Here is a 21,818-nt window from a genome sequence, read left to right as displayed (position 1 = left end):
GTAATAGCATCAAGAAACAAGATAAAGATGGCAAAGAGGATGTGCTGCCTTCACTGATTAGAAACAGAAAGGTAGGATACAAGGATGTAGATTAACTACAGAATCTACCAGGTTGGAAGAGATCTCAGAGATCACCAAGTCCAACTGATCACCCAACCCTAACTAATCAACCAGACCATGGCACTGAGTGCCTCATTCAGGCTTTGCTTAAACACCTCCAGGGATGTCAACCCCACCACCCACAGCAGCACATCCCAGTGGCCAATCTCTCTTGCTGGGAAGAACTTCTTGCTAAGATGAAGTCTAAACTTCCCCCTGCACAGCTTGAGACTGTGTCCTCTCCTTCTGTCCCTGCTTGCCTGGGAGAAGAGACCAACCCCCACCTGGCTACAACCTCCCTTCAGGTGTTGCAGAGAGCAAGAAGGTCTCCCCTGAGCCTCCTCTTCTGCAGGCTAAACACCCCCAGCTCCCTCAGCCTCTCCTCACAGGGCTGTGCCCCAGCCCCCTCCTCAGCCTTGTGCTCCAGACCCCTCCCCAGCCTTGTGCCCCAGACCCCTCCCCAGCTTCTTTTACTTTACTTTAAGTCACTTACTTTTGTTTAATAGGATTCATTTGATCCCAACGTTGCATAAAGAACCACAGAACCATTCAGGTTGGAAGAGATCCTCAGGAGCACCAAGTCCAACCCACAACCCTACTCTGCAAGGCTCACCCCTAAACCACAGCCCCAAGCACCACAGCCAAACCACCTTCAAACACAGCCAGGCTTGGGGACTCCACCACCTCCCTGCCCAGCACATTCCAATCCCTGTGTGTCGGTGTGAGCTGAAATTCCCCCCCCACCAACAATAACCAGGCTAGCTCAGTCTGGAAGCAAATGAAAAGCTGTATTTACAAGCAGAGTCTAAAATCTACGATGAAATGCAATGAATATGTACAAATATACAAAATTCACCACATTCACAAATATATACAATCAACAGAAAAAGCACAACCAATCTCCCTTTGCTTCCCCCCAAGGGGACCCTCCCAAAGGGGGCCTCCCTCTCCCAGGAGCTTCCCCCCCAGGCCCCCCGGGACAGAGAAGCAGAGTTAGTTAAGCAGAAAGTTGTTAACTTAGCTGCCAAGGTCAGTACGTGTTATCTTCAGCCAGAAGAGAAGAAGAAACAGCAGCCAGACAGCCCAGCAACTGCCCCCACTGCCGAACGCAGAATGTGCAGAGTGCCTACTTTGTTTTGGGTAATAGTTCTTAAACATTTCTATCTACCAATGGAAGTGTTTAGAACAATCGTTATTTTGCTTTCTTACACCCAATAGTGACTTATTTACATTCTTTCACTTTCTCTGTTCTGAACTTTGCAAGGAAAAATTAAAAAGACAGTTTCAAACCATCACACCCTGACCACTCTGGATGGGAAAAAATTCTTCCTCCTGTCCAGTCTGACCCTGCCCTGCTGCAGCTTGAGGCTGTTCCCTCTTCTTCTCTGGCTAATGAGCTGTGAGAAGAGAGCAGCACAACCTCTGCACAACCTCCTTTCAGGGAGCTGCAGAGAGCCAGGAGGTCTCCCCTCAGCCTCCTCTGCTTCACACTACCCATCCCCAGCTCCTTCACTTGCTCTTCATCAGATTCCTTCTCCAGGCCCTTCCCAGCTTCCTTGCCTTCCTCTGCACTCCCTCCAGCACCTCCACATCTCTCTTGGATTCAGGTGCCCCAAACTGGACACACCACTCCAGGTGTGGCCTCCCCAGAGCTGAGTCCCAGGGGACAATCCCCTCCTGCTCCTGCTGGACACAGCATTTCTAATGCCAGCCAGGATGCCTTTGGCTTTCTTGGCTACCTGGGCACACTGCTGGCTCCTCTTCAGCTGCTTGGCCATCAGCACCCCCAGCTCCCTTTCTGCCAGCAGCTTTCCAGCCACACTGCCCCAAGCCTGCAGCACTGCTTGGGGTTGTTGTGGCCCAAGTGGAGGACCTGGCACTTGGCCTTTTTGAAGCTCCTCTGTTAACACTGGCCATGGATCCAATCTATCCAAGTCCCTCTGTAGAGCCTCTCCGCCCTCATAAAAATAAATAGAACAGGATTTCATTTCCGTCAAGGGTAAGAGCTGCACCTTTTGCCAGGTTTCCTTCTGATCATAACCACAGGGATCCAGGCAGGAGGTTCAAGTTCTGCTTGACTTACCCAGAGACTAAAATGCAAACCAGGAGTTTCAATGTAAGATCCACAGCACACATCCACCTTATCTTACTGTGACATGAAAAAGAGAACCACAAGCTTCAGCAACATTACCTTGGCCAAATTTGTGAGGATTCACTTAACAAATTAGGTTTCTCCCTTCTTTCATCTCCTGGTTCCCAAGTATTTTTCCCCCACGTCTTCAGGTTATAATAAACCTTGCTGGTTTCTTCTTGTTGTTGTGGTTAGTAAAACAAACACCATGGCTGGACTAAGTCTCTTTCCCTCAGAGGCTCCAAATTTATGTTGCCTTGTAATCAAAAGGGAAAAAAAATGGTTGCTTGCTGCATTTTTATGCTCCAGATGAATGAGAATGTTAGCTGCCTGGTGAACTAAATGCTCATGGTGGGGCTGGGTTTTATGAATCACTACACAGTTAGAGAATCATTGAATGGTCCAGGCTGGAAGGGACCTCTGAAGGTCATCCAGTCCAGCCTCAAGTCAGCAGGGACATCCCCAACCAGATCAGGTTGCCCAGGGCACTGCTGAGACTCACCTTCAATATCTCCAGGGATGGAGCCTCAACCACCTCCCTGAGCAACCTCTTCCAGTGTTCCACCACCCTCATAGTAGATCTTCCTCCTGATATCCAGTCTCAATCTGCTCTGCTCTACTTCGAAGCCACCGTTCCTGCTCCTGTCCCTGCAGCCCTTTGCAAACAGTCTCTCTGCAGCCTTCTTGGAGCCCCCTGCAAGTCCTAGCAGGTTGCTCTTAGGTCTCCCTGGAGCCTTCTCTTCTCCAGGCTGAACACCCCCAGCTCCCTCAGCCTGGCCTCACAGCAGAGCTGCTCCAACCCCCTGAGCATTTTCCTGGCCTCCTCTGGAGCCTCTCCATCAGGTCCATGTCCTTCCTGTGCTGAGGGCTCCAGAGCTGCACACAGCACTGCAGGTGAGGTCTCAGCAGAGCAGAGCAAAGTGGCAGAATCACCTCTCTGGCTCTGCTGGCAATGCTGCTTTGGATGCAGCCCAGGCTGCCCTTGGCCTTCTGTGCTGCAAGCTCACCCTGCCTGCTCCTGGCCAGCTTCTCATCCCCTAGCACCCCCAAGGCCTTTTCCTCAGGGCTGCTTTCTCTCCCCTCCTCCCCCAGCCTGGATTGACAGTGAGGATTGTTCCAGCCCAGGAGCAGAACCCTGCACTTGCTCCTGTTGAACCTCATGAGGTTCCCCTGGGCACCACCTCTGCAGCCTGTCCAGGTCCCTCTGGATGCCATCCTGTCCTTCTGGGGTATACACAGCACCACTCAGCCTAATGGACAGGTTATGATGAAGAGCAAATGTGAAAAAGTCCCTGACCACCCTCAGACCATGTCATTAGCATTCTAAACTGGCTGCATGAAATTATAAATGCAAAAGCAACTTTAAAAGACCTCCTAGAAAGAGTGAAAGACAACAAGAGGGGAAGCCTCCTCTGAATTGCCATCAGTGATTTCCATCTGACCTGCAGCCACGCAGAGCAGTGGAACCTGCTCAAAGTGACTCAGGGTGTGAACTCCTAACCTCTGCTCTGAGGATTTGCAGCTGAAAGGCAGCACCATCCTGATGCAGCAGCACTGCTTTGGGGACCTGACCTGGAATTTCAACATTTAAACACTTCAGCAGTAAAAAACTCCACATGGATTAAAGAAACTCCAGGTACCTTTCATCAGCCTGGCACATGTCCCCATGAAGGTGGAACTGCTGCCTGTATTAAATGCTGTACTCACACCAGATGATGTGTAAGGATTCTGCAAGGATCAAGCAGAGTTTGGCAGGTTTCTGGTAGTAACTTTTAAACATCTACAAAAGTCTAGAGGAGGGCCAGGAAAATGCTCAGGGGGTTGGAGCAGCTCTGCTGTGAGGCCAGGCTGAGGGAGCTGGGGGTGTTCAGCCTGCAGAAGAGAAGGCTGCAGGGAGACCTAAGAGCAGCCTGTCCAGTACATGAAGGAGGCTCCAAGAAGGCTGCAGAGAGACTGTTTGCAAAGGCCTGCAGGGACAGGAGCAGGGACAATGGCTTCAAAGTAGAGCAGAGCAGATTGAGATTGGATGTGAGGAAGAAGTTGTGCAGCATGAGGGTGGTGGAACACTGGAAGAGGTTGTCCAGAGAGGTGTTGAGGCTCCATCCCTGGAGATATTCAAGGTGAGACTGGAAAGGGCTGTGGGCAACCTGATCTAGTTGGGGATGTCCCTGCTGACTGCAGAGGGGCTTGGAGTGACTTTTGGAGGTCCCTTCCAACCCAGACTATTCTACAGGTCTATGATTCATATTAAGTAATATGACCAATAACTGTTCTGTGTTTAGCAGATGCTGGCATTTAAGGACAACTGTTGCCCTGAATTAAATTGATTACCTTGGTGATGACAACCCAGAACATTCCCCAATCACATACCAAAACCATCTGGAGGGATTTAGTGTTTGGTGAGTAGTCTTGCACCTGAACATTGTTCTTCTCACCAGCATCTTATACGAGGTGGGCTGGCTCTTTCAAGTCATAGAATTGTCAGGGTTGGAAAGGAGCTCAAAGATCATCCACTGCCATGGGCAGGGACACCTCACACTCCAGCAGGTTGCTCACAGCCACATCCAGCCTGGCTGCAAAAACCTCCAGGCAGGAGGCTTCCACCACCTCCCTGGGCAACCTCTGCCAGGCTCTCACCACCCTCATGGGGAACAACTTCTTCCTCACATCCAGTCTGAATCTCCCCATTTCTAGTTTTTCTCCATCCCCCCAGTCCTATCACTCCCTGACACCCTCAAAAGTCCCTCCCCAGCTTTCTTGGAGCCCCCTTCAGATCCTGGAAGGCCACAAGAAGGTCTCCTCAGAGCCTTCTCCTCTCCAGACTGCACAACCCCAACTCTCTCAGGCTGTCTCCAGAGCAGAGCAGCTCCAGCCCTCTGCTCATCCTCATGGCCCTTCTCTGGACACCTTCCAGCACCTCCAGATCCTTCCTGTTATAAGACATCAAGACCTTCACAAAACTGAGACGTGAAGAGCAGTGGAGGAAACTGCATGTTCAGTTTGGTGTTTGGAAACAGGACTGATTTTTCCTGAAGGAAATCACAGGTTTCAATGACTATGTGCTGGAACCTGAAACTAACTGATGAGCTGTAGCCTGAAATAATGAATACAGACCCCCAGAAATGTTGTGATTAAGATCTGCTGCTCAGACAATGTTTTTGTCCAGTGATATCCTGAAGTGCATTACGAAGAGTGTGTCCAGGAGATCCAGGGAGGTTCTCCTCCCCCTCTCCTCTGCCCTGCTGAGACCTCACCTGCAATATTGCATCCAGGTCTGGGCTCCCCAGTTCAGGAGGGACAGGGATCTGCTGGAGAGAGTCCAAGGGAGGGCTGCAAGGATGATTAAGCACTGCCTGATGAGGAGAAGCTGGGAGCCCTGGGGCTGGCTAGTCTGGGGAAGAGGGAGAGGGGATCTGAATAAATACCTATAAATGAATGTCTGTAAATAAATATCTATTAAAAAAATCTATAAACAAATATCTACCAATAAATTCCTATAAATAAATATCTATAAATGTCTATAAAGAAACATCTGTAAGTAAATGTCTGTAAATAAATATCTATAAATGTCTGTAAATAAACATCTATAAATAAATGTCTGCAAATAAATGTCTGCAAATAAATGTCTGCAAATAAATGTCTGTAAATAAATGTCTGTAAATAAATGTCTGCAAGTATCTATAAATGTCTATAAATAAATATCTATTAATAAATGTCTATAAATAAATATCTATAAATGTCTATAAATAAACATCTGTAAATAAATATCTATAAATGTCTATAAATAAACATCTATAAATAAATGTTCATAAATAAATGTCTATAAATAAATGCCTATAAACAAATATCTATAAATAAATGCCTATAAATATCTATAAATAAATGTCTATAAATATTTATAAATAAATGTCCATAAATAAATAAATGTCTATAAATAAATATCTATAAATAAACATCTATAAATAAATATCTATAAATAAATGTCTGTAAATCAATGTCTATAAATAAATATCTAAAAATAAATGTCAATATCTATAAATAAATGTCTATCAATAGCTGAGGACTAGGGGTCAGGAAGGAAGGGACAGGGACAGGCTCTGCTCAGTTGTGCCCTGGGATAGGACAAGGGGCAATGGATGGAAACTGCAGCACAGGAGGTTCCACCTCAACATGAGGAAGAACTTCCCTGTGAGGGTGACAGAGCCCTGGAGCAGGCTGCCCAGAGAGGTTGTGGAGTCTCCTTCTCTGGAGCCTTTCCAGCCCCATCTGGATGCATTCCTGTGTGACCTGTGCTGGATTCTCTGGTCCTGCTCTGGCAGGGGTTTGCACTCAATGCTCTCCAGCGATCCCTTAGCACCCTGTGATACCCCCAGAAATCTCTTGATTAAGTTTTGCTGTTCAGACCTTCTCTTTTTTTTTTCCCCTCCCTGCTGTATACACCACTCCTATCATGAACACCCCCTGATCCCATCAAAAATTCTCTTCTGTGCAACACCTAAATGCGTGAGAAAGGTTAATATGGCATTTGAAACCAGGCAGCTGATGACAGGAAGAGCAGCAAATGCTCTTCTGCAAAGCAGAAATGTCAACACACCTCTGAAGACGGAAAATGACACCAAATTAAATGTTACCAACTGCTGACACGGGAGAAAGGCTTCTGGGAGCTAAGGGATGGAAGTGAGGAAAAGAAAAAATCCTAAGTGTATGCAGGAATCCTATCTTAAAGGCAGAATAATCAACTTAAGGAAGGTACAGAACACTTTTGGCACACCTAAGCTTCTAGAAACACTGCTCATTGCCTTCCCTCCTGCCATCAGCTTAAAGGGTCCAAAACCAGAGGGGTCTACAATTGCTTAGCATTCATCACTTGTTCATTTTGCACAGCAATTAGCATCTGAGCTTCAATATCTTTCCATAGAATCATTGAATGGTCCAGGCTGGAAGGGACCTCCAAAGCTCATCCAGTCCAACCCCTCTGCAGTCAGCAGGGACATCCCCAACTAGATCAGGTTGCCCACAGCCCTCTCCAGCCTCACCTTCAATATCTCCAGGGATGGGATCCCAACCACCTCCCTGGACAACCTCTTCCAGTGTTCCACCACCCTCATGCTGCACAACTTCTTCCTCACATCCAATCTCAATCTGCTCTGCTCTACTTTGAAGCCATTGTCCCTGCTCCTGTCCCTGCAGCCCTTTGCAAACAGTCTCTCTGCAGCCTTCTTGCAGCCCCCTTCAGGTCCTGGCAGGTTGCTCTTAGGTCTCCCTGCAGCCTTCTCTTCTGCAGGCTGAACACCCCCAGCTCCCTCAGCCTGGCCTCACAGCAGAGCTGCTCCAACCCCCTGAGCATTTTCCTGGCCCTCCTCTGGAGCCTCTCCATCAGGTCCATGTCCTTCCTGTGCTGAGGGCTCCAGAGCTGCACACAGCACTGCAGGTGAGGTCTCAGCAGAGCAGAGCAAAGTGGTAAATTCAACAGGACTTAATTTTAATTCTATTTTTTTATGTGAAGGATATTTGTAAAAGGACTCCTGGGGGCTGAAAAGCTGGAGAGGAGCCCACAATGTGTGCTCACAGCACAGCAAGCCAATTGCTTTCTGAGCTGCATTAAAAGCAGTGTGGCTGAGGGAGGGAATTGTGTTGCACTTCCTTGTCACCCTTCCTTGCTACTTACTTTGTCCAATGGCAGCCTGGGCTGCATCCAAAGCAGCATTGCCAGCAGAGCCTGAGAGGTGATTCTGCCACTTTGCTCTGCTCTGCTGAGACCTCACCTGCAGTGCTGTGTGCAGCTCTGGAGCCCTCAGCACAGGAAGGACATGGACCTGATGGAGAGGCTCCAGAGGAGGGCCAGGAAAATGCTCAGGGGGTTGGAGCAGCTCTGCTAGGAGGCCAGGCTGAGGGAGCTGGGGGTGTTCAGCCTGCAGAAGAGAAGGCTCCAGGGAGACCTAAGAGCTGCATTTCAATATCTCAAGGGGACCTACAGGAAGGCTGGGGAAGAACTGTTTAGAAGGTCCTGTAGTGATAGGAGAACAATGGCTTTGAACTAGAGAAGAGTAGATGTAGATTGGATGTTAGGATGGAGCACAGGAACAGGTTGCCCAGGGAGGTGGTTGAGGCCCCATATCCCTGGAGATACTCAAGGTGAGGCTCAGTGGGACTCTGGGCAACCTGAACTAGTTGGGGATGTCCCTGCTGACTGCAGAGGGGTTGGACTGGATGAGCTTTTGGAGGTCCCTTCCAACCCAGCCCATTCTATGACTCTATGAAAGAATAAATAAATAACCACCACCCTCTAATTAGCCCAATCAAAATCACAAGTCACATACAAAATGAGGAGACTTGTTAACATCCTGGATTTTCCCCAGCCCAGATTTCAAATCTAATCCCTTGGGAAGGTTTTGCAAAGCTGTGAAGACACAAGGGCAGTGCAATGTCTACACTTTAGCACCCGCAGGAACCTGCAGCTGCTTTGCCACAGTTATCCTTACACTGCTGACTCCTGAATTATCAGCATTCAAACCTTGAGCTCCTCAGGTTTTCCCTTGACACTTTTAAACTAAACATGTCCAAGGGCTAACATCTGCAGACAACAGCATAGCCCAAGGTGTAAGCCTGCAAGGAAATGCAAACGGGTAGCTTCTCTTCCCAAATATTCAGACAAAATCCCCCTGGGAGCAGAAGCTCAGCAATTAGCTTTCAGTGGAGGCAGTAGAGTACACCTTTGTTAGTGGCTCAGCACAGCATCTTCATGTTGCCAAACTAGCCCTGGGAAAAAGTCAGGAGTTAGCCTGAGAGGCAGGACTCCCAAAGGGAATTTTAACACTGCAGGGTCTTGGAGCCTTAAGTCACATCCTGATGCATGACTTTGAACCACACTCACCTAAGAAAAGTTACATTCTGGTTAATTTTGTTCCTAATAGAGATATATTTTCTTTTTTTAATGTCAGCTGTTATGTCTGCAGGCAGTCAGGAGCACTTATCAAACCAGTTTTGTGATAGGACAAGGTGAGCACAGTCTCCACTCTTTGAATGCAGGAAATACAAAACATCCTCCTCTGTGCTATAATGATGATGTCTACAATGACTACATCCCCAGCAGACACCTAGGAGATGTGGAAGTCCATTTGGCCCCTCTCCCTTCATGACTTTTCACAGAATCATAGAATTATTCAGGCTGGAAAAGGCCCTCTGAGATCATCAAGCCCAGCCTATGACCCAACACCACCACCTCAGCTAAACCATGCCACCAAGTGCCACATCCAAGCTTTTCTTACAGACCTCCAGGGATGGCGACTCCACCACCTCCCTGGGCAGTCCATCCCAGTGCCTCATCAGCCTTGCTGTGAGGAATTGCTTCCTAACATCCAACCTAAACCTCCCTCCATGCCCTCTTGTCCTGTCACTGGTTGCCTGGGAGCAGAGCCTGACCCCCACCCGACTACAACTTCCTTTTAGGTAGCTGTAGAGAGGGATAAGGTCTCCTCTAAGTCTCCTCTTCCCCAGGCTGAACACCCCCAGCTCCCTCAGCCTCTCCTCATCAGCCTTTCCCTCAGCCAAAGGGAAGAGCCCAGTGAAGAAAGCTCTTCTACCTCCTTCTGGACTCCAAATTCAGACTCACTTCTCATCTGAAAGCTCCAATGATGAGCATGGATGAGTCTATCATAAAGTGCCAGCAAGGGAAGCAGAAAGGAGGAGACAAAGAGAGGCAGATGATGAAGGGAACATCTCCACCTGATGCTGCCAGCCAGCCAGTGGGGTAATGGAAAATGCTGGCAAAACATTTGGAAGACAAATCTATCCTAAGATACTTAATCCAATTTTTCCTCATGTTGGGCCTCACGGGAAATTTCATTTCTGCAAGACAAATATGGTACAGGAGAGTATTTTGCAGAGGCAGACAGAATCAATTGTGAAGGGCCGTGGATGTGTGCAACCACAGATGCCTGTGCAGGTTCCAGTACAGGAAGGCTCTCTTCACCTCCCCTATTTCCTATCAACAACCATCAGGCCAAACAGCTCCAGGAAGGAATAATTTGCTTTCTCCAGCTCAAAACAAACAAACAAACAAACAAAAACAAAACAACCCAACAAAAAACCCACAAGGAGATGGCCTACTAAAAGCACTGATAGTCTTTTAAAACAAACATAATAAAAATTACTTTTTCCTTTCTGTCAACAGGAGCTGGGAGAGGGCTGCTGGCAGGATTCCAGGCTAATTGTTATGTCCATGGACAATATTCACATCTAGTTAATAGTTTTAACTCAGAGTTTTCATGACAGCAGGGGTTTCTTTTTGTTTTGTTTTTCCTGTAAAATCAACTTCCAAGCATTCACAGGATCAGAGGATGTTAGGAATTGGAAGGGACCCAAAGAGATCATAGAGTCTAGCACCCCTGCCAGAGCAGGAGCAGAGAATCCAGCACAGCTCACACAGGAATGCATCCAGATGGGGCTTGAGTCTCCAGAGGAGACTCCACAACCTCCCTGGGCAGCCTCTTCCAGTGCTCTGGGACCCTCACAGGGAAGAAGTTCCTCCTCATGTTGAGGTGGAACCTCCTGTGCTGCAGTTTCTGTCCATTGCTCCTTGTCCTATCCCATGGTGCAACTGAGCAGAGTTGATATTGATAGACATTGATCAGATTCCCTCTCAGTCTTCTCCTCTCCACACTAAACACCCCCAGGGCTCTCAGCCTCTCCTCCCCAGGCAGTGCTCCAGGCCCTGCAGCATCCTTGCAGCCCTCCCTTGGACTCTCTCCAGCAGATCCCTGTCCCTCCTGAACTGGGGAGCCCAGACCTGGATGCAATATTCCAGGTGAGGTCTCAGCAGGGCAGAGGAGAGGGGGGAGGAGAACCTCCCTGGCTCTGCTGGCCACACTCACCTCCCAGTTCAGCACTGCTGATCTACTCCCTTCCTGCAGCATGAAGCCAGGGGGGACTATGAATGCAGAGCCACCTTTTCTGCAACAAATACAATGAGAAGGTAATTCCAAACTCTCTAATCAATCAGAAATACTGTACACCGATGTAAATACATGTTGCTAAGATTAATCCTTCTTCAGTTAGAGGTATATGCAGACAAATATTAGCTCACACAAGCATTTGCCTTTTAAGTCAATGAATTTAGGGGGGAGGGGGTAAGAAACCACAGGCCTATGGTTAACAATATCAAGAGTTCCAAGAGAAGCATTTCCAAACATGGCAGAAGTAGAAGAAATTAAGCATTTTGTAGTTGCATTCAGAGATTCATAGAATGGTTTGGGTTGAAAGAGAGCTTATAAATCATCTAGTTCCAAGCACACTGCCATGGGCAGGGACACCTTCCACTAGTTCAGGTTGCTCAATGCCTAATCCAACCTGGCTTTGAACACCTCCAGGGAGGGGGCATCCATGACCTATCTGGGTAACCTGTCTCAGTGGAGAACTGAAAGGAGGAAGAAAAAGAGAACAAGTTGGCCTTGCTGACAACTTATGAAGAGACAGCAGAATTGTGGCATTGAATAACAGGCTGGGGACAGAGTGGCTGGAGAGCAGCCAGGCAGAGAGGGACCTGGGGGTGCTGGGGGGACAGCAGCTGAAGAGGAGCCAGCAGTGTGCCCAGGTGGCCAAGAAGGCCAATGGCATCCTGGCCTGCATCAGCAAGAGTGTGGCCAGCAGGAGCAGGGAAGTCATCCTGCCCTGTGCTCAGCACTGGTTAGGGCACACCTTGAGTGCTGTGTCCAGGTCTGGGCTCCTCAGTTGAAGAAAGATGTTGAGATGCTGGAAGGTGTCCAGAAAAGGGCAACAAGGCTGGGGAGGGGTCTGGAGCACAGCCCTGTGAGGAGAGGCTGAGGGAGCTGGGGGTGTTTAGCCTGGAGAAGAGGAGGCTCAGGGGAGACCTTCTTGCTCTCTACAGCTCCCTGAAGGGAGGTTGTAGCCAGGTGGGGGTTGGGCTCTTCTCCCAGACAAGCAGCAACAGAACAAGAGGACACAGTCTCCATCTGCACCAGGGGAGGTTTAGGCTGGAGGTGAGGAGGAAGTTCTCCCCAGCAATAGTAATTGGCCATTGGGATGTGCTGCCCAGGGAGGTGGTGGAGTCACCATCCTTGGAGATGTTCAAAAAAAGCTTGGATGTGACACTTGGAGCCAGGGTTTAGTTGTCAGGAGGTGTTAGGGATTAGGTGATAGGTTGGGCTTGATGATCTCTGAGGTCTTCTCCAATCTGGTTGAAAATAATAATAATAAATCAATCCAACCAAGCACACCAAAGATCAGGCAAAGAGAGAGCACAGTCCTCAGCTCACAGACACACTTCCTGGAAAGGCTGAGTGGATAAATGGATTTAGGTTCCTAAAAATGTCCACTGTGAGTGCAGACATGGTTCTCTCATTGCTCGAGATTAACAACCCACTGCTCTCCAGCTGGCAGCATACAGAAGGCTCTGTGAGTTGTGTGGATGGCTCACAAGGATGAGCAGAGGGGTAACAAAACAAAGTGAAGATGAGAGGTGTGGATTATGCTGCAGCCACCACTGCTTGCCTTAAAAAAGACAACTCCTACTTAGAATCACCCCAGGTTGGAAGGGACCTCTAAAGGTCATCTACTCCAAGCCCCCTGCAGTGAGTAGGGACATCCTCAATTAGATCAGGTTGCCTAGAGCCCTGTTGAGCTCTTTTGGGTGGTTCACAGTGATATGACAAGGAACAATGGGTTCAAGCTTGAACACAGAAGATTTCAGCTCAGCATGAGGAGAAACTTCTTTACAGTAAGGGTGATAGAGCCCTGGAACAGACTGCCCAGGCTGGTTATGGAGTCTCCTTCTCTGGAGATTTTCCAACCCCAGCTGGATGCATTCCTGTGCAGACTCCCCTAAGTGATGCTGCTCTGGCAGGGGGGCTGGAGCTGATGATCTCTGGAGGTCCCTTCCCAGCTCTGATACACTGTGAGACTGTGATCTTGAAGATCTCCAGGGATGGGGCTTTAACCACCTCCCTGGGCAACTTGTTCCAGTGCTCAAGCACCCTCATTGTAAAGAACTTGTTCCTAACACCCTTATTTCTTCACAGTCTTTTAGTCCACAGAGATTCTTACTGAGGCCACAGGAAGTACTTTCAGAAGTACTGGGGAGGGACTTTTGAGGGTGTCAGGGAGTGATAGGACTGGGGAGAATGGAGCAAAACTTAGAAATGGGGAGATTCAGATTGGATGTTAGGAAGAAGTTGTTCCCCATGAGGGTGGTGAGAGACTGGCACAGGTTGCCCAGGGAGGTGGTGGAAGCCTCATCCCTGGAGGTGTTTGCAGCCAGGCTGGATGTGGCTGTGAGCAACCTGCTGGAGTGTGAGGTGTCCCTGCCCATGGCAGGGGGGTTGGAACTGCATGATCCTGGAGGTCCCTTCCGACCCTGACAATTCTGTGATTCTAAGTAGCTTCAGTGTCTGAATCTGTACATTAGCAGAACCTTCATGACCTCCAACAGAGCAAAGGACTATGGTCTTCAAGTGTCAAAGAGACTCATGCTGCTTATATGATGTGGAGATGCCCACAAATTCATTCTTAGTGCAGCCTCCAATAACCTCAAAGCAACCAGTGTCATCCAAATATCTCTTCCATCTTTTCCAGTATTTAGATGCTGCTTTTTATAGTCTTCAGCATCTGCACCATTTCCCCTCTTTACTGGACACTTTCCTCTTCAGCTCCCATGAATTCTGCAAGGATTACATTTTCTGTTCTCCATGTGCTGGCTCCATTTAACTCCAGCCACAGGCAAATCTCTGTTTGTCACATGAACACCAAGCTGGGAAATTCCAATGCAGTCATAACAGTTCCCAAGAAAGGGACAAGGACCCTCTCCATCTTCCAACACGACTGCAGCAGCTGGGGATGGCACAAACTGAACATGTTGAAGCCCAAATCAACACCTATTTTTCCAAGAACCTTGTGAGCTTTCCAGTCCCTGCAAGCTCAAGAGATCTTCCACATCTAACTCACCCAAGAAGTGAATAAGAAACTGCAAGTCTAGGGAGGTTCATCCCTCTTCTGCTCTGCCCTGCTGAGACCACAGCTGCAATCCTGTGTCCAGTTTGGGGCTCCCCAGGTCAAGAGAGACAGAGAGCTGCTGGAGAGAGGCCAAGGGAGAGGCAGGAGGATGCTTAGGGGACTTGAGCATCTGCCCTGGGAAGAGAGCCTGAGAGCCCTGGGGCTGTTTAGTGTGGAGAAGAGAAGGCTGAGAGGGGATCTGATCAATGTCTCTCAAGAGCTGAGGGCTGGGGGTCAAGGGGAGGGGGCCAAGCTCTTTTGGGTGGTGCACAGCAAGAAGCCAAGGAACAATGGAGACAAACTGGAACAGAGAAGGTTTCAGCTCAACATGAGGAGAAACTTCTTTAGAGTGAGGGTGCCAGAGCCCTGGAGCAGGCTGCCCAGAGAGGTTGTGGAGTCTCCTTCTGTGGAGCCTTTCCAACCCCATCTGGATGCATTCCTGTGCAGACTCCCCTGGGTGCTGCTGCTTTGGCAGGGGGGTTGGGGACTGGCTGATATCTGGAGGTCTCTTCCAACCTCTAATATACTGTGAGACTGTGACAATTATTAATATTCCAACTAACAGAAAGCAAAGGCTTATACTTCCCTTCCTGCCATAGATCTCTTGTAATAAAAAAAACAACCAACTTTGTCCTAGAAATTCATCTTTCATTGGGCTTTTATTTTTTTTCCCCCCATCTCTGTGCTATGCCAGCTGCTTTGCTTAGAGCAATGAGCTGTTTAATTAGCTAACATGGTTTTAATAAGTCAGCCTAGTAGAGCAGTTTTGAATGGCTTCACAATGCACAGATGTCTAAATTGTCTGCAGAGTAATATCAATACCAAGTGGTAAAAACAGGGACTTATTATTCTGCTAAGTCCACAAGTGACAAATACACATTTCCTATCAGCTCTTAATTAGTGTTTTAATGAGTCCTAAAGAAAATTGCACATTTGGATAGCATTAGGATTTATATCAGACAAATTACAGGTTAATAGGAATTAAGTATCCACCTCAACTCAGAACCAAACTGAATGCACAAAGGGAGATGCAATCCCTAGCTCGTGGTGAGCAAGAAGAATAGTTTTTTGCTATAGCAGAGAAAGCTTCCAAAACTTCTCCATTCAGATTTTTGCTGATCCCAAGAAAAGAAACCATGAATCACAGAATTGTCAGGGTTGGAAGGGACCTGAAGGATCAACCACTTCCAACCCCTCCTCACAATCCAGCAGGTTGCTCACAGCCACATCCAGCCTGGCTGCAAAAACCTCCAGGCATGAGGCTTCCACCACCTCCCTGGGCAACCTCTGCCAGGCTCTCACCACCCTCATGGGGGAGAACTTCTTCCTCACATCCACTCTGAATCTACCCTTCTCTTGCTTGGATCTATTCCCCCCAGTCCTATCACTCCCACTCATGAGAGTCTCACCACCCTCATGGGGAAAAACTTCTTCCTAACATCCAATCTCCATCTCCCCACTTCCAGTTCTGCTCCATGGGGAAGAATTTCTTCCTAATCTCCAGTCTAAATCTCCCCTCCTTGAAGGCCCTACCTGGCCTTCTCCCAATCATTTTGGTTGGAAGAGAGCTTTAAGATCATCCAAGTCCCAGGTGGCACCAGGTAAGCTCAGGAGACCCACATGCTCCAGGACACCTCTCTGAGAGTCTTAGTAGCAGGACATTAAGAGTTCAGGAGGAGAGACTCTTGGAATGAAGATTTTATTGCTGCTGGGGCAGCAGGTGCTTGCAGTATAAAGCTACAGTGATCTTCAGATGTGCTGTGGACCTAACTGAAGTGCTGCTGAGGACTCAGAACGCAGAGATGCTCAGGGAGCTCGGGGGGACTGGCATCGCCTGGGCATGCCCCCGAGAGCAAAGGGTCTTGGCCACTCCAGCTGCCAGCCCCCAGGCAGACTTACTGGCAGAGAAACACAGAATCACAGAATCAGCCAGGTTGGAAGAGACCTCCAAAGATCATCAAGTCCAACTGATCACCCAACCCTATCCAATCAACCAGACCATGGCACTGAGTGCCTCATTCAGGCTTTGCTTAAACACCTCCTGGGATGGTGACTCCACCACCTCCCTGGGCAGCACATCCCAATGGCCAAGCTCTCTGTCTGGGAAGAAAAACATTCTAAGATCAAGCCTAAACTTCCCCTTGCACAGCTGGAGATTGTGTCCTCGTTCTGCCACTGCTTGCCTGGGAGAAGAGCCCAACCCCCACCTGGCTACAACCTCCCTTCAGGGAGTTGTAGACAGCAATGAGGTCTCCCCTGAGCCTCCTCTTCTGCAGGCTAAACACCCCCAGCTCCCTCAGCCTCTCCTCACAGGGCTGTGCTCCAGACCCCTCCCCAGCCTTGCTGCCCTTCTCTGGACACCTTCCAGCATCTCAACATCTTTCTTAAACTGAGAGACCCAGACCTGGACACAGCACTCAAGGTGTGGCCTAACCAGTGCTGAGTGGTTTTTTTTGGGGGGTTGGGTTGGGTGGTAGTGTGTTGGTTTTGGTTGGTTGATGGTGGGTTTTTTTCCCCAGACAGGGCACGAGCGGGGGCACTTAGAGGCGAGATCGAGCGCAGAAGTTAGGGTCGCAAGAGTCGTGGGGCGTCGCCCGGCTTGTTTGGGTGTGTTTGTTGTTTAGTGGAGCTTGGTGATGGTGGGTGGATCGCACTGCTGTGAGTGGATGAGTGTAGCTGGGCAGACTGTGTCAGGCTGCAGGGGCTGCCCAGCTCCCCTGCCAGTGCCCTCCTAGACTAGGTTTGTGTGGACTGTGGCTCTGTTCCCGTACTACCAAGTCCGCAGCATTAGGGACCCTAGACCGGTGTGCGATCGTGTCCCTGCTGACATCGAAACTTTCCATCTGGAAATTGGGTGTGTGTGCCAACCATGAGTGGGATTGCGGTGAGTCGCTGCCGTGGAGAGGATCTGCTGGTCACCTCAACGCCGTGCCTAGCCCCATGCTGGCGCAAGTTCTTGGCCTGTGATCTTCTACTGAGCCATTAGTGGGTTGCCCGAGGAGCTCTCAAATGCCGAACCACTGGTTGCTTGTGGTCTGGGGCCTGTTAGTTAGTCCCGAAAGGTGTGGGGTGGGGGTTGGGGGGGGGGGGGTTTTGGTGGGGGGGGTGGTGGTCAGCGCCCAAGTTCTTGTGTCCAGCGCACTGGGGATGAGTATGGCGGGTAGGGCCTTGCGTGGCAGGTGGAAGTGGTGTGTAAGGAGCGGATGCATGTCACCAGGATCTGTTCGGGCTGGGTTGCTGACGGGTTTGCTAGTGGCGCTCTGGGCTTTAAGCGCAGTGGTAGGCGGGTATGTCCCTGCGATTCATTGGCGCGCGGGCTATATAGCTGCTTGGGCTGCCGGGTTTGAGGCTGCCTTGTCGGAAAGACTGATTATTGCTGGCCGTTCTAGCTTCTGCGTGAGTTGGGGGTACTGTCGGAGAGGGAGTGGTAGTCAGGGTGTAGAAGTGACAGGTGTGTCAGGGGGGGGGTAGTTTGGGATGTGGCATGCCCTCGGCTCACTCGCAGACGTCCATGTGATCACTCTGTCAAGCCAGGGGTGCCCTATGTAGGCTAGGGTTATGGAAGCTTTCGATGATGTGTTCTCTGGTGGTGTTGGTTGGATTATCCAGGGAGTGGGTTGTTTTGGGTTTTTTTTTTTATTTTTTGTTTGTTGGGGTGTGTGTTGTTTTTGTGGTGTGTTTTATCAGATGATCATGTGTTTTGGAGCCCACCCAAGCCTCCATGTGCTCCTCTGTCGACTGCGTGCTTTCCGGGGCAGTCGAGCGTGGTCAGTGCCTTCTGTGGTGCCCCCTGTCCCCCCGCCTAGCCCGTGCCCTTGAGGGCGTGTGTTTGGTTTGTGGTGGGGGGTTGTTGTTTGTGTGGGTGGTGTGGGTGGGTGTGGGTTGGGGGGGGGGGGTGTGGGGGTGGGTGGGTGGTGGGGGTTTGTGTTTGGGTGGGGTGGGGGGTGTGGGTTTGGTGTGGTTGTTGGGTTGTGGGTGGGTGGGGTGTTTGTGTTTGGGGTGTGTTGTGTTTGGGTGGGGGTGGTTGTTGGGGTGTGGTGGGGGGTTGTGGGGGTGGGTGGGTGGTTGGTGTTGGGGTGTTGGGGGTGGGTTGGTTGGGTGGTTGTGGGGTGGGTGGTGTGGGGGGTGGTGGGTGGGGTGGTGGGGGTGGGTGGGTGGGGGGGTGGGTGGGGGGGTGTGGGTGGGGGGGTGTGGGTGGTGGTGGGGGTGTGTGTGGGGGGGTGGGGGGGGTGGGGTGGGTGGTGTGGGGGTTGGGTGGGGTGTGGGGGGTGTGGGGGGTGGGTGGTGGGGTGGGGGGGGGTGGGGTGGGGTTTGGTGGTGTGGTGTGTTGGGGTTGGGGGTGGTTGGGGGGGGTGTGGGGGTGGTGTTGGGTGGGGGGGGTGGGGGGTGGGGGGGGTGTGGGGGGGGGGTGGGGGGGGGGGGTGGGGTGGGGGGGGGGGGTGTGGGGGGGGGGGGGGGTTGGGGGGGGTGTGGGGTGGGGGGGGGGGGGGTGGGGGTGGTGGGGGGGGGGGTGGGGGGGGGGGGTGTGGGGGGGGGGGGGGGGGGGGGGGTGGGGGGGTGGGGGGTTGGGTGGTGGGGGGGGGTGGGGGTGGGTGGTGGTGGGGGGGGGGGGGGTGTGGGTGGTGGGGGGGGTGGGGGGGGGGTTGGGTGTGTGGGTGGTGGGGTGGGTGGGGTGGGTGGTGGGGGGTGGTTGGGGGGTGGGGGGGGGGTGGTGGGGGGTGGGGGGGGGGTTTGTGGTGGGGGGTGTGGGGGGGTGGGTGGGGGTGGGTGTGGTGGGGGGGGGTGGTGGGGGGTGGGGGGGGGGGGGGGGTGGGTGGTGGGGGGGGTGGGGGGTGGGGGGTGGGTGGGGTGGGGGGGGGAGCGGGGGTCTCAATGGGTCGGGGGGGCCGTGGGGGGGGGGGGGGTGGGGGGAGGGGTGGGGGGCGGGCGGGGTTGGGTTGGTTGGGGTGGGGGGTTGGAAGTGGGTGGGGGGTGGGGGGGCGGCGGGGGGGAGCGCCCGGGGCCGCGGTTGGGAGCACGCTCGGGGGGGGTCCTGGGTAACGACCAGAGCAGTGGACGCGAGCGGGGGGAGTCGGTCGGGCGGGTGTCGTAAGCGCTGGTGGGGATGCTTGGGCTGGGGGCGCGTGCCACCGTTTGGGGCACATCGTTAGCTTGGGGCACAAGCCGAGGGGGTGTGCACGGAGAGCGCTCTTGGGGGGGGACGACGGTGCCGGTGGATGGGTGAGGCGCTCCTCGGCGACAGGCAGCGAGGAGGCCCTTCGCGGGATGATCCGATTGGGCTTCGTGTCGGAGTTTTTAGTGATGTTTTGGGTGGTTTTGATTAGTGCAACGCAGGGCATCGTCGGAGCCACGTGGAGATAGTGTGGGAGGGAGGTGAGGGCAGAGTCAGGGCTGCATGGGGGGTGTGGGAGCTGAGCCCCCGCGACTGGCGTCGAGGGCCGGGTCGGACTGATGCCGCCTTGCAGGCTCCTCAGGTGCTTGACTCCTTGGGCTTAGGAGCTTTCAGCAAGCTGCAGTGCAGCAGGAACGCAGAGCTCAGAGCCTTTCGGGCGCCAGATGGGCGCCTGGTGGGTGGGTGGGCGTCGTGGGGGGGGGGTGGGCGGTGGGCCAAGGGCTGGTGCCATGTCTCCAAGCGTGGCCGGTCGCATCATGTGGCACGGGCGGGGCCGCAGGCTGGGCTAGGGAAGCCCGCCCCTTCACCGCGCTGGCGGGAACCACTTTCGCTGGAGCCCCGGGTTGCGGGGCTGGACTGTGGCCTCACGGCAAAGGAAGGGGGGATGGCTCTGGTGTGGCTTGGGAGTCCGGGAACCAGGCATGGCCACACCCCTCACGCTGGCGGTGGTGGTGTGGAAGGGTGGGGCGGCAGCTTGGGTCAGGGATTGGTTGGGGTGGGGGGCTCGTGCTGTGCTATCTTGAGTCAGGCGGCTCGGCCCGATGCCAGGGCTCTGCCCGCACACGGGATGCCGTGGAGTCCCAGACGCCGGGGGGGTTTGTGGGGGGGGGGAGGTGTGGGGCGGTTGAAGGTTGGGGGTTGGTGCGCCACGTGCGGGGGGGTGGGGCGTCTGGGGGGTAGGGCCGCCAGTTGGGGCTAGCTGGTGCGCACTGCGCTGCAGCCTACTGCGCTCATACTGCAGTCAGGGGAGCTGCGTGCACCGGTGGAGGGGTGGTCGATCCCATGCTGCCAACAGCAGCAGCTGCCAGCGGTGCCCATCAGACGGCGCTCAGGTGCACCCACGGTGGACCGCTGCTGCCAGGACTGCCAGGTGTGTGGGGACGGGCAGCTGGCAGTTGCTGTCACCGGCCCAGCCCACTCACCCCAAGGGGGTAAGGTTTTCTTTATCTCAGGGGGGTGGGGGCTCTCCACTCATCTGACTCTCAACAAGTTCGCCCCCTGACTGCAGCTGCCGCCGCGCTGGGTCACCGTTGCGCGCAGAGTGGGGTAGCGTGGGACCCACCTGGCGAGAGTGACCTTTGTGCCCAGAGTTCTGGCGATGGGCTCGTCGGACGATCCGCTTGTGTGCTCCGTACCGTGACTAGCTTCCCTGAGCATGACCGGGCTAGCCCTGTTGGCCAGCTGGGTGCAGGGCTCTGTTGGCTACGGGTCGGCGGGAGGGAGGCCTGTGCCACCTATGAGGGGGCAGTGCCAGCGAGGCTAGGGCTGGGGCCAGGTATGCAGGGCCAGGGCTGGGGTGGGGGCTGGGGGAGTGGGTGCTGAATCTTTGCTGCTCGGCCCTGCTGAGCAGGTGCTGGTTCCCTGTCTCCAGCAGCTGCATGGCATCACTTTAGAACGTAGGTGGGGGCATGTGTGTGTGGTGGATGAGGGTTGTGGGGGCGGTGGCGGGCACGTGCGGAGCAGCGTTTCGCCACAATCTTAGGCGACCGTGACGGTTGCCTTGGCTACCCAGCAAGTAGTGGTGAGTGGCTGGTCGACAGGGTCTGTTCTCGTTGTGGGTTGCCTCTTTGGGGTTTGCCCCCTTGCCGACCCCTCCCCCCAAGTGCCAGCATTTCCCCCCCTTGCGCCCCGTGGCTTCCTGACCTCGGCTTGTTGACGTGTTGTCACTGCAGGGAGTGCTGGCCTGTGGGATGCTGTTGTGGTGTCGAAGGGTGCCAGCGTAGCCAGGACGCAGTTTTTGTTGCAGTGCACGTGGTTTACGAGTGTAGATGGGTGGGCGCCTTGTGTGTTCGTGGGTGGTGGGTGGTAGATGCGAGGTGGTTTGCAGTCAGGTGGGGGGGGCACTGTTGGTGCACCAGAAGGGGTGCGCTGCCACGGAGGGGACCCTCGTTTTGGCCCTTGATGTGGACAAGGATGTGATGCGATGCAGCTATGGTTTGCCCGTGTTGTTCACTGCCTGTATGGCCTCTCTGTTGCAGGCTGAGGGTGAGGTGTGCAGGGCAGCCAGGAAGGGGCCGAGGGGGCATTTGCCCGGGCACTGGTGACACCCTGTGCCCTACAGGTGAGCCTGCTCAGCGATTCAGGTCGGTGCCCGTGGTGTTTATGTGGGGTACTGTGGACGTCACTGCCTCTGGGTGACCAGCAGTGCCTAGATGCATCAGATGCCACGGGCATCAGTTGGGTTGAGTG

This window comes from Indicator indicator, chromosome 5 (genome assembly GCF_027791375.1).
Source record: "Indicator indicator isolate 239-I01 chromosome 5, UM_Iind_1.1, whole genome shotgun sequence".
NCBI classification, from domain to species: domain Eukaryota; kingdom Metazoa; phylum Chordata; class Aves; order Piciformes; family Indicatoridae; genus Indicator; species Indicator indicator.
Note: the sequence above shows the minus strand (reverse complement) of the source record.